The sequence below is a fragment of the Lepisosteus platostomus genome, chromosome 15, assembly GCF_059453375.1.
Source record: "Lepisosteus platostomus isolate fLepPlt1 chromosome 15, fLepPlt1.hap1, whole genome shotgun sequence".
Taxonomy (NCBI): Eukaryota; Metazoa; Chordata; class Actinopteri; order Semionotiformes; family Lepisosteidae; genus Lepisosteus; species Lepisosteus platostomus.
In genome coordinates, this window is record NC_142625.1 from 17,741,497 (window position 1) to 17,755,382 (window position 13,886).

At 36.0% G+C, this 13,886-nt stretch overlaps 1 protein-coding gene across 1 annotated transcript in view; it reads right to left on the bottom strand.

The window, feature by feature from the left end:
- Positions 1-13,886, bottom strand: part of cdh22 (cadherin 22) — a 290,864-nt gene that overhangs the window by 205,422 nt on the left and 71,556 nt on the right. The window contains exon 2 of the mRNA XM_088607873.1: positions 1,138-1,260. The gene's annotated coding sequence lies outside the window, so the exon portion shown is untranslated. The remainder of the gene's footprint in view (positions 1-1,137; positions 1,261-13,886) is intronic.

A 13,886-nucleotide genomic window follows, 5' to 3' on the forward strand; every position in this document is an offset into this window, starting at 1 on the left:
AAATGAATCTTGGCAATTTTTCTCCATTTTCCATTAAAACCTAAGGATATTTAAATACCTTTATTATTCTTCCCTCACAAAAATTGGATTAAATAAGTAAGGAAATAAAAAATTGCATTTTCCAATATAACAGTTATTATTAAATAATGAGTCTATCATGAACTTGAAGTCTCAATGGACTGGATGAATGTACCCACATAAAATACACATACTTCATTGAAATAACAGGTTAAAATTCAGATATAATTTGCATTTAATGCCCTTTAACTTACCAGATAATAGATGGCTTGTTAATTTGTAGGGATGATCTCTGCGTACATAATGAGCTTGTTGCTGTGACCTTGCTCCCCTGAATTCTCAAGGGTGTACAAATCCCCTGGGTTAGGAGGCCTCATATTTGCTGTAGCACAAGGGTATCTAATCTAGATCTGTCTCTGCAGGGATGTACTCCAGCTCCTAACTGGCCAATCCCACTAATTACTGACTTAATTACGCAAGTTTAACAGCTTTTCAAAGACCTTAAGGTGATGGTGAAGGATGCATAAAACATGCTGTTCTGCAGATCCCCAGGTTTAAAGATTGGATCACCTTGACACATCTTATAGGGTGTGTACTGGGCTCTTGAAATTGGGCTGTTGTCTGAGTTAATAAGACTGTTGTTTGAATGGATAGTTTAACAGGTTATACTACAAGCCAATGGATGCCGTTGTGTGGTGATGGTGCACTTTTCTTGCTGTTATATTTTTAATAACTCAAAGTTATGTTTTAGTTACATATTTTGTTCTGTAAAGTTCATATTTGAACCATATACAGTATGTTTGTGTTCTGCTTTTTTTTTTTTTCAAATCTGCCACTTTGAGATTTATCTGAGATTCTGGAAAATATCTTCTTTTGAAAATCCTAATTTTAAACAATTGTTCTATTATGCAATAGTTGTCTTAAAGTTGTCTATTATACCTTGATGGTAAGATTAATGGATGAAGATTACAGTACAGTTTAGAGTCTGGGCATGGAAGTGAATGTTACATGCAGTATAATCATATAACAGACCATTTTGCTGTGGACAACCCTGTAGTTTTTTTACAAAGGTATTAGCGCTGGTAATGACATTCAAATGATGCCAAGTCTTTTTCTTACCTGTGTATAGTGGTTGCTTCATTCAGAGGTCTATTTGTACTGAGGCAATCTACCAGAATGATGATTTCATGCTGTGTTTTTTCCAAATGACCATCATCATTGCTTAAAGCAGGTTAAGCGCCACTGAAAAGGAAAAAAAAGACAAAGTTATTTACTTTGCAATGAGCTTTTTGGAGATGTCTCTCCCCACATTCAATATTCTAATCTGTGCACTGACCTTGTTTTAAAGAGCCAATTGTTTCTCTGCTGATTTCTAGCATTGTATAGATTGCTCTCTTAGCTTTCCATTCTCTCTTTCCAAAATATAAACCATATTATAAACTATAAAATATAAAGGCCTACACAAAGCCCTATAAGCCACCTTTCAATTTAAACGTCAAAAGAATGAAAAGGCTATAATGGTTCCACATTTCTTACGGTTATTCTACTACAATTGAAATAGGATGAAGTGATGAACTGCATGTCTTGTTATGAGCAGATTATGTGATTTTTGTTATATCACCTAGTGTATATCACCTTTGCTATATCAATTTGGATATAAAATGAATAGCGGGGGGTTTGCTAGAAGCTCAATTGGTGAAGTAGCTTGCTCGGAGGCAAGTTCAGAATAAGCAGCTGCAATTCTGTGCTCTGACATTGACTGTTTGTGACTAGGATATCTCATGCAGTTGTGTTCAATTAGTACAGAGTCAGCTAAGGCCAAATCCCATGATTCCTTGCTACAGAGAACTCTGAGACCTTTCAGCATAGTCACTGAGAGATACTGTATATTTCTCTCAGGTCAATACTAACTCTCCTGTGAGGCACTCTGGAGCTCATATGGTTTTCAATGGCAAACACCTCTGACAGGCTGGAAAGTCAGAGGTGTGGATGCGCAGTTCCTTATTGACCCTGTGCTGTACAGGGGTTGTAGTGCTTAGTCTATTTTTTTTTTAATGACTGGAAGTAGTTAAAAAATTAAATCAGCTTCCATACCTAGAATTTCTAAAAGAAAACGTAAAGTTAGATATAAGATATTCCCACAGTTAAAAAAGCAATGCACCTACAGTACATGTATTTTGGCAAATTTAAGAAATACAGATCTCTCTTTGAAAATGCCGGTATAAACTGAACTATCATCTGATAGTATAGTGACATCAGCAACAAAAGCAACAAAAGAACCTTCTGGGTTTGGGCACAACCATTCTTCTAGCAGCTGTGAAGGACAGAAGACAGAAAGAAACCTGGAGGATATTGTCACGGATGTCAGAAGGGACGAACTGTGGTATGGCAAGAGAGCGGAAAAAGATCCTCTGCGTAGCGGCGGGACAGGGGTTAGCCTGGGCTCAGCAGTGTAAGAGTTCAGGAATTGCCATATAGAAACCTATGCCGGTTTCTAGCAGCGACCTGGTGCTAGGAGGGTTACAGAACATCCGAACGTCAATGTTGAGCAAAGAGGAATGAGTGACCCGGAAATATACAGTATAGCCCCAAACAGAGAGACACCAGAAGGACAGCAAAGCACAGGAAACTAGGGACAGGACAGAGTAGAAGTGCCCTCTGCCTGCAGAGGGTGTGACAGATACTGTATACAGTACTGTATCACTGCACTTTTTATATTAAAAATGAAGGCTTTAGTCTAAAGACATATTCAAGATTGGAACACGCAATCTCTGGACACAGCGATCTTCACTCTCCAATAATTTTTCTATTCCTTTATCTTATTATTTTTCTACTTCTTATAAAGGTGGGTCATAAAAAACTGATGATTTCTCCATCAAATGTGAAAGGTTTTTTATCACTCACCTTTGTGGGCGCAACCCCTGTGCTGAACAGGTAAAATGGGGATCTGCAGATACAGTACACTGACATAGATAGATAGAGTAGATAATACTTTATTAATCCCGTAGGGAAATTGATGTTCACTTCTCACTCATATATTCCATATAGCACAGCGAGCTCCACAATATCTCACAAGCGTGTGTCTTACACTGATATGACAGCAAGCTTAAAGATGCCTAGCCTTTCCTAGGAGTTGCTCTTAGATCCAAAGATGAAAGAATCCTGTCCACTAACTCTAAGCCAATTTACACTGCTACTGTACTAGGAGAATCCTGGTTAGTGATGCAGTCCAAACTCAAATCGAGCCACATATCTGGGCGACAAAACTCAACCAACTCCGTTTTGTCACAGCTGGAGGGGGAAGTAACCTTTTTAAGGCCTGCTCTTCTGCTCCCAAAACTTCATGCAGTTGATTTCTTTTTCCACATTTCAGATCACTTTCAACTAAAAATATCACACTGTGCCTTGTTTCCATTTTCGTAAGTGACCTTTTATTTCTTTGATATGTGTACTGTAGATGTTTTGCAGCTGACTCACCAAAGACTTAAATCATAAATAGAAATTAAGCACAATTTGATTAAGCCATGAGAAGAGGAGGCACATCATTACACAAAGCAATGTGGGCTTAAGGAAAATACTGCCAAGTCACACTGAGATGAGACAATGATCAATAAACATCTTTAAGGAAAAGGATGAGCAAGATTGGACATCTTCTCATTTGTAGCACATTTTATCCACTTACTGCATGTTTTGAAGCAATTATGGCAGGAATCACAGTCATTAGTCATACAGTAAGTATTATGTGCACAGTGGATCAGTCATTAACGCTCAAAGAGGATGGGTGGGCTTTTATTCCATTACGTTTTTCAAATTAATATTTTCTTGTTTTTTTTTTTCAGTGTACAGAATTTCCAATAAATTGCATAGAGTTTTTCTAGGGCTTGGAAGAGTACATCTTGTGATGTTTGAAATATAAATAATGGTATCCGGAAACTAGAACCGGGTCATTCAGGAAAAAACATTAGTTAAAAGTTAGTTAACCAGTCTGTTGAGAATGAATGCTTGTAAGTAATTCACAATCTGGAGAGGGATGGCACGTTGATGTGGTGGTCAGCACTGCTGCCTCTCAATCTTGGGGCCCTAGGTTCAATTCCAAACCCGCGGTGCTGTCTGTATGTAGTTTGTGTGTTCTCCCTATGTTCAGTTGGTTTTCCTCTCACAGTCCAAAAAGATAATGGTACTGTAGGTTAATTGGCTTCTGGGAAAATTGACCCTGGCGTGAGTGTGTGTGGGACTGGCTTCCCATCCAGGGTGTACCCCACTTCTGCCCATTGTTTTCCAGGATAGGCTCTGGATACCCCCAACCCTAAATTGGAGGAAATATTTAGAAAATGGATGGATAGAGAGTACCCATTTATACAGCAAGGAATTCACTTGAGGCACATGAGTCAAGTAGGCTACCATAGCAGCAAACCACCCACAACCTTCCTGCTCTGGAACCCACACCCTTCCTGCCCTCTATTCAATACTGTTGCCTAAACATCACTAGGTACCCATATTTATTCTTGATACCTCTTGTACGTTCAATCATTCATCTCAACAGAGGTTAATATTTTGAAATGAAGTAGCTAATTTAAAATATATACAGTAATTATAATACTTTACTTGTCTCTACCAGTACATGTATATACTGTACATATGTTTATATACCTATATAAAACTTGTTTTTGTATTACTCCTCCACTCATGTTTTACTATACTCTACTCTGCCTACTGCACCATGAAACATGAAGCTCTTTAACTGATGGGTTAATAGGTTAAAGACTCTATATTCACACTCACACTGCATATAACTCACTTAAAAGTCACTAATTCCAGGTATATGTCAGATATATTTTTCACTTGTTCTGGAGCTTTGTGATTTTTAATCTGTTTTTTTCAGCCTACTGCTTAGCTTCACAGACCCTCAAAATGCTTTCCAGATACATTTAATGGCAATTAACAGACCAAGAAACAATAACAATGGAAAATGACTCAGAACATAAACATTAGGATGGAAAACAGGAACAGATAGAAATAATGACCATGTAGGTGACAAGCTGATAGTTTAACATCCATCTGTTGTTAAATAAATTATAGTAATTATGTATTTACTTCCGATTGTAGCTACAAAATTGTTGCTGTTCAATATTATCATTAATCATAGAAATAGTAGACTTGTACTTCTTTGACTATGTTTCACACACCTGGTTATCAGACCTTATTGTAATCCCTGCATGAACCTGTATAAGTTTGAACACTTAATAGAGCATGTGCAACTATTCATCACTTGTAAAGAAGTAGTCAGTATAATACATATGAATGAAATCTCCAAAAGAATTTTGACAAACTTGACTCTACTGGTATTAAATTGTTTGGAAGTTCAAATGTACAGGGTTCATTAGTAAAAAAACAAAGTTAGTTGACTTGTGAACCACAGTGCAATAAATCTGATACACAAGCAAATTTAAACATGGAGCATATGTTCCCAAAGACAACAACAGAATGTAATATATAAATACAATATATTTAACAACTGATGTAGCTTGCTCACATTTCTTGGTGGACAGAGTTGATGTTCATGACCTTGTCATTGTATATTGTCATTCTCAAAGGGCACATAGCCCTGTTTTATGAGCTCTATTTTATGTGTGCTCCAAGGTACTGTATATTTGCTCGAATTGGTCAACTAACTTTATAAGTCCACAAAGTTCTGAAGGCAAATTATGACCACAGTGGCAAGAAAAAGTTAGTGAACCCTCTTGTCTGGTTCATACTGGTTCATACATATAAAATATAAACTGTAAATACTTAGCATATATTTTAATAATAATAATGTACTTAATATATAATTAGATCTTCATGTAAGTCTTAATAAAAAAATTAAGATAAAGCTGATTTAACATATAGCACAAAAACGTAAGATATACCGAATTTGGATTATTTGATTAATAATATGATCCAAAAGTAAGTGAAGTATGTGAACCCTCAGTTCACAGTAGATCAACAATGACTTTAACTAGACAAACTGTTTATGCCTTTCGAAATGTGGTCCATTCTGAGAAATTTAATCTTCTCCCACCATTCTGTTGTATATCTTCTTGTATGTTTAGGGTCATTGTCTTGCTGCATGATCTACATTCAATTCAGCTTCAGCTGACAAAGGGATGGCCTGACATTCTTCTCCAGTATTTCTTGATACAACACCAAATTTATGGGTCCAACAATAATGACAAGTAGTCCAGGTCCTAATGCAGCAAATAATTTAAGCACCAAACCATGAAACTCCCAGCACATTCCTAATTTAGATGGCAATACTGTATGGTTTAGTGACACAAAACATTTTTTTGTCCGGAGAACATTCTTCCAGCAGTCTTGTGTATTGTCCAAATGCTCTGTCAAGTTGCCAGGTTGAGATGATAATGTTCTTTTTAGAAAGAGAAAAGCATTATGTGTCGATCTTACCTTGGTTGTTGATGCATGTTACTCTGGGGTTGTTTGTGACTTCCTGGATGACTTTCTGGACTGCTCTTGGGGAGATCTTGGCACTTGTCACAAGATGACAGGTGTGTAGATTTGGACTGCATGTTCCACCAATAATATATATTACTGAGATACAGTAAGAATAATATACTAGTCAGGGACGTTACTGTTTAATGCATCGAAAACCAAATACAACATTAACTGGGGTGTTTCAAACATTTTAGCCCAATTACAGTGACTGTAATTCATTTAAATGTAAAGTATGTACATTGCTCTACTTTAAACACACAAAGCACTGTGGATTTTAAAATAAAGAGCATGTTTGTTGGATTAAATCTTGGAACTAGTGGGTCATGCTTTTTGGAAAAGCTTCTAGATGAATTAATCAATCAATCAATCAATCAATGAAATTCCAGCAAAGGCAGCATGGATAACACTTCTGTTTAGTTTTACACCAACCTTCTAGAGCACACTGAGCTAAAGGTGAACTCCCAGCAAAATACCACAACCTGCTTTTTGACTAGAAATTGAATTGCTAAAGAACAGTACTTTTCAATCAGTCCACCACCCCAGGCACTAACACAAGCCCAGCTTGAAACTGACACTGCCCAAATAGACTGTGCACTCGACTGTGCTATTGCGAGAGCTGCCATTGTTTAGCCACACATAGCCTTCACCGCAGAGAGAGATGCATTATAAACAGCTTCTGCTCCTAAGCACATGCTGTTTCATTAACTATTGACAACTGCTTTATTTAACCTTCTGTCACACTGTACACATTAAAATCCACACATGCTCAAAGGATTAGTAGCAAGTTCTGTCATACAAATTCAGTTAAATAGTCAATTACAACTACATAAAAACTGACATTTACTATTTAAAATGATCCTTTTTTTAAAAGAATGTCCTTGGTTTAAAAAGAATTCAGTTTATGTTTGAGATTAATACTCCGTCTTCTCTTATGACCATCTTCACCCTAGTTTTCTAAGGAAGGAAAATATTTTTGTTCCCTCCAACTTGAACTAGAAATTGGATTGAATGTTAAGATAATGAGTGCTTTTTCAACAAGCAGAGTTATATTGTCTTTATGCATACTTGCTTGCTTGTAATTAGATAACAGAGCCAAGACCTTAAACTGCAAATTATATATAGTATGTTCAGAAAATCAAAAATGTCTTTGAAAATACGTGCACAAATGTAACTGTACAGCCACAGATTTTCACTGTGGCTTACTCTAAGTCACCTTAGCCAGCAGCTCTTCTTAAAGTATGAGTAAAGTACAGAAAGGTACACATTTTACAATTATCCATCTAATGAGGTTCCTTGTCTTTCCTATAACATTAGATATCTTGGTTTAAATTTTGATTGTACTTACAGTCTCCAAAATCCATCTTTTGTGTTAATAAATGCAACATATAATATTGCCTTAATGCCAGGTGCCTTTTCTGGATTAGTAAAGAAACTTTTCAGCAAGCTCTAAGAAAGCTCAGGATCTCTGTAATGAAGAGCTCTGTATCGATCTATAGACAACACAGCTGTTAATTATGAGGGAGCTGCAATTTAATTGAACTAGCAAAATAGCGGTCTGACTACTAGGCTAATGCTGGCTGCCAGTATGAATAGATTTTGATTGAGCCAGGACAGTTGGACCAATTGAATGGTTTTTAAAAGATCTATACTGCAAATGATCTGTGTACAATCACTCTTGGCTCATTTTCATAGCTTGAGAGGATATCTAAAGACTCCTTCGTTTTTGGTAGTGTTGTTGTAACAGCTTTTGTTATCGACCCTTTTAAGATAAATCTTTACGACAAATAGCAATGAGAAATAATGAAGGCACGCTGGCCTCTGGCAAAAAAACAGAATTGTAACCCCACATCAAGAATTATTTCTCTCTGAAGTTGTGACAAAGAAAAGGGTACTAAATTTCCTTATTTTACAGTTTCCCATTACCTTATTATTTAAAACAAAATTGAAATCGTTTAACTTTCATAAGGATAGTTTTCCACGTGGCAATTAATGCCAGTGATGGTTAAACTGAAGAACTGATAGCAAACAATCAGAAACGTGAAGAGTGTTCCAGTTAAAACAAAATATTTAGAAGTTAAATGGTAGCTATAATATTTACATAATAAGTAAAAACATTGACATTCAGTTGTATGTAATCATTGTCACTTTTTTAGGAGCAAATATTGCTGAAAATAAGATCAATTTCTAAATGTATCTCAAGAAATAAAATGCATGCTCCTATTCTTAAGAGTCACGTTGTCACTTGATATTTATATTAAGGAAGATTAACATAAAGTGATTTTAGCATACACAAAATAAAAAAATGCTATTTGCCTTGTGGTACTAATCTGTTAAAATTATTGACATTAATCACCAGTTCAGAACTATGCAGAGTTGCATGGATTTGGTAAATCAACAACACAGGAGAGTCTGTCTTCAGATTATCAGTTTTTATTATGTTTATTGAGTGCTCTCTGTTCTGTGATTTATCACAACTGGTGCCCATACTACAGTGCTTTCGGGACTTGTATCTAATAAAAAACTCAATTTTTACCCTGGTGAAGCACCAGGTGTAGCATAGTTTTCTAGAAGCTTGGAGAGGTTATGCAATGCAGTTGAAAAATGTGATTAATAGGATTTTGACTCCTAGCAGCTGTGCAAAAAGCACACTTGTAACACAATAGGTATGAATCACATCATTATTGCCTAAAAATAAATTAAAACATCTTCAAGATCATTAAAATAAGAAATGTAAAACAAATTCCCAAGCTTATAAAACTCCCAAAGACTGATTCTAATCATTATGACCATTTCACAAACCAATCTGAAATGTTTAATAGGACATAAACTACAAATCATAACATGTGTATGCAAAATTCTAGTGTATAGTTCCTTGCAGACATTTGAAAGTATTTTTAAGCTTAGAACTTGTTTTAACTTTTAGGAAAACCACACTAAATATACATCAGTAGGAAATGCTTATGGATAAGGCTCTGATTTTGCAATTTAATTGCAATCTAAAAGTCCTAGGGATAAATGTTCCGCAGAACAGTTGGCAATACAATCATGAGCTACATTTAACAGAAATCAAGGGAGACGAAGTGCTTAAAGAGGTGTAAAATGGGTTTATGTGTTTTTAGTGTAAAATGAGATGACAGTGAATCTTCACCTCGTGTGCTTCATAAATCAGCATGTGCTAGAAAGCCGTTAAGTGCTTTTTACGGTGTCTTTCGAAATCAGTGTGAAACATGGTCTCCTGCAGCAAAGGGCATCACTCTGTAACAAACAACGGGCATTGCAATAAAAAGAAAAAACACACGTCTGTCATTAAGACAGCAAACACTGGGGTTTCAGAAAATATACACTGTATATTCAGCCACTGTTCAAAATATTAGGAAACCCCACCATGTACAGTTATGGTTGGGCTAGCTGTTCTACTGGTTTTCAACAGGATGGAGTTCTTACAGTTTTGTCCAGAGAAAGTGATAGAAGTCTTTCTCATACAGTATTTCTCAAGATAAACATGTGCTGCCTACCATATAGACAGACTATTCATTTGACCAGTAACTGTATATCTATTCTAAATATATATACCTGTGGCTTTGCATTTTCATTGTATACTGTATGTCCTGATAAATCTGTAAACAGGCCAGATGGGCCAAATGGCTCTTTTTATTTGTAAGATTTCTTATATTCTTATATATGTACAGAGGTGTCAAACATAATAGTGTACATACAGTATACACATATAATAGTAATCCTGCTCAGTATAAGAGGAACATTTGATGTCTGTACTTGGCTGAAGAGCTGGTGGTGTAAAGCTACCATTTGTAGGATTATGACTGAATATTTATAAGTTAGACCCCCCCTCTAAAAGGTACTGTATGTGTGATGTCTGCTGCAGCTGTTAAAGAAACACCAATTACAGGTGCTTATACCATATCAGCATTTCGAGAAAGACTACTCTCAGGCATCTCTTGTCTGTGGACAGAATCTGAAGAACAGACCAACTGATAAGGCTGCTAGCTAACAACTGATATATTCTAAAACATGATAAATCACTTTGCCTGAATGGAAAAAAGATACAATTTGTTTAAGATAAGACTTAATGACAATGGACATTCAAAGGATCTGCATTGGAATAACTCCAAAGAAGGCAAAAAAGGTTAACCTGTCCTTAAAGTAATGTCTTAGTCTCAGACGTGTTAAAGACTGGTAATACTTTTTGTCTTGAGCAGAAATGAGTACAACGGGAATTGATAGATGTATTTTCTTGAAAGGCGCTCACAAAGTCAACCTACAGAACGACATGATAAACTATAGTAAAACAAGGACACAAGTAGAAGTTCGGTGGGTGTCCGTTTAGGACAGAAAACAGGAGGTACTTTTTATACAATAGGGTTTGAGTATCTATAGAGTACTGCCTGCCACGTTGTTGAACTGGCTGTATGCTCCTTGGTTCTATAAGGAATTAACAACCAAATGGGTTAAATAACCTCTTAATATCTATAATATTGATGAGTTTTTATACTTGTGGGATCCAGCTTATTATCCACCTCTATATCTATTATTATTGCTGTAAGAGGAATTCATTAGAAAATCAACAAGAATGCATGTGCAATATGTAGAAAACTGAATACCCCATAGACAGACAATACCAACATATTAATATGTGATTCCAGGAGCTTGATAAATATTTTAGTTCTCTTTAACTTCAGCATTAGTTCTCTTTCAAAGCCTACCTATTGTACACTTCATAGCCCTTTCCTCAGGAAATGTACAGTATGTTTACAGCTAGCTCCCTGGAGTCATAGGGGAGACGAATGTAGGAATTCTGTGGGCTGCATTATGTCTTCCTTGGGAAATCTTTGACATTATATAGATATGAAATGTATACTGAATAATGTAATAACAATGATTTTTATTTACAGTAAAACCTTGGTGTTCACAAGGGTTAGGCACTGTACCTTGAGGTGTAGCAGCAAGGCATACTGTATTATCGCATTTAGAATTTAGTGTGATTAAAGATTTCTAATAATCTTTCTGCTCCCTTAAAAAAAGAAGCTCGGGTCTCTGTGTAAAAGCAATGGAATCCAGTTAAAATGGCCCCTCTGACAATTACACAAAGGACAATCCACCATTCAGGGACCTGAAGGGTGGGTAATGGGACTGTACCTGATAATAAGCTGACCAATTGTCAACTGCGGTGTCCTACAGTACTTTCAATATTAGAACTCAGTACATTTCCATTGGTTACCTCACTGTTCATCTTCTTTCTCCAACTAACCTCTCTTTTCCAACCATGCAATTGCAAACATTTCGAGTCAGGACCTAAACTTTACTCCAAGATGCCAGACAGAGAGAGTCAAGAAAGTACAGAATTCTGTGCAAAATATTGTTCTGTAAAAGAAGAAAACCTGATCAAGGAAATTAAGACAGTTGGACTCTTTTAAGTTGACATCCTGAATATCGAAGTGTATTCAGTAAAAGCTGTAGCGGGGACAAACAGTCTCTCAGTTGCAGCTGGACCCAAGCAGCAGTTTGACTGTGCACAGACTGTTTAAAAGACTACACAAGTTCAGCAACACTACTGCCTACTGCCTGGTAGAGATATCCACAGAAAAGCTTGGCAAAGCTCCCTCTCTTCTCTTTGCCCTGGAGAACGCATTTTCTTAACTTTTTACATTTTGTTTTTCTTTTATTATTCTTTCCCGAAAGATACACCAGAATTGAATCTGTGATAACTTTGGGGACCACAGAGTTTTGTTTTGCTATTTAATGTTTCTCTTATTGCGCAGCACAACCCTGAGTGACATATACACTGTAGGCATTGCTCTGATAACAGGTCTACACAAAAGCCATTTCCTTACAGAAACTGAATAACTAAAGCATAACCCATAATACACTGCTTCATAAACTGCTACAATCTACTGCAGTTATCTATATACACTGTAGGCATCAATCTTTAGAACACAGACCAATACAGGTCAGATAATGTAGATCTGTTAACTACAGTTACACGTCCCATCTGACAGACAAACAGGTTAAGCAAATTGCAAATGACAGTGAAAACTGAGGCCTGATCCTGGTAAGAAGTTTTGTTTTTCCCCTTAACCCAGTGGTTAATTGAATGAGTTATTCTTGCATCCAGCAGATTATATAAATTTGATTTAGTTATATTAAAAAACAAAGTTTCAATTATGTTCTAATTTACACTCCCATAATCCGTGAGGTTTTTAAATTAAAAAGCAATCATCAAGACCCTAAATTTCCTTTTAGCTAAATTTGTGTTTGGATTTTTACTGGATGACAAACAGAGATTGTGTTCCATTGGTCTACAAAATCATCCAATTTTTACTTCCATCCTGCATACATATCATCTACTGTACAAATGACATATATCAGATATCCATATTACAATGCTCACAAAAAACCTCCCTCTGAGCAATTATGCTGCAGCAAAATCACACTTGTAAGGCTTCAAACAGAAGAATGGCCTGGGTTTCCAATGGAGTGCAATGCCATTATACAATCGTACAACACCACCTCAATACCAGCTTGCCTATTTATTTTATTAGCTACGGAGCTTAGACTATTATTGCCTGATGATAAATGTACACAGCATTCCTGAGCATGTGTACATTGCTTTATGCATATATCTGCTGTGTTCAACCCCATGGGACAACAGCATAGTGTGGCTAGAGAGAGATAATTATATAAATGGTATTATTGATTTATTTTATCTAGCTGCATAAAACATTTCACAATATTTGTTTTACCTCCCGAATTCTGCAATTGAGGGCTTTGTCACATGCATTATTGATACATACATAAATGTTTGTTTTTCTTTGTGGATCCAAGGGAAATATTGAGCATTGCAATACAACCTTTCTTTCTCAATTTTGATACATTTCAGTTTTTCCAAGATGGAAATATACATTACATATCTGTGTAAAATAGGTTTGTACTTTCAAAGTCAATACAGCTGTGTATATCTTGGATTAGTTTATGCATACCAAATGTACTTTTTGCAAGAGCTTGTATCTTATATTAATGAAATAATATTATAGTGACTTTAATAGAACAGAACAAAACAAAAAATATATTCTACAAAAAAAAGTGAAGCAAGTACAAGTATCTTTTGAGCTACTGTATATACTGTATATGAATTTACAGACCAATTGCCTTGATTATCAAATCATACAACTTGATTCAGGTCCTGTCTACTGTACATACGGAGTAGACATTTTTATAGAGCACAGTGGGGAATTGAAAAGTAAACATCACTGCGCAAGGGCATGTATTTAGTTTGTATTAATGCGTATTTCTGCTCCAAGCTCAATTAAATTTCAGAGAGGATGTTCAGTATGACAAAATTTGAGTTCTGGTGATAACCC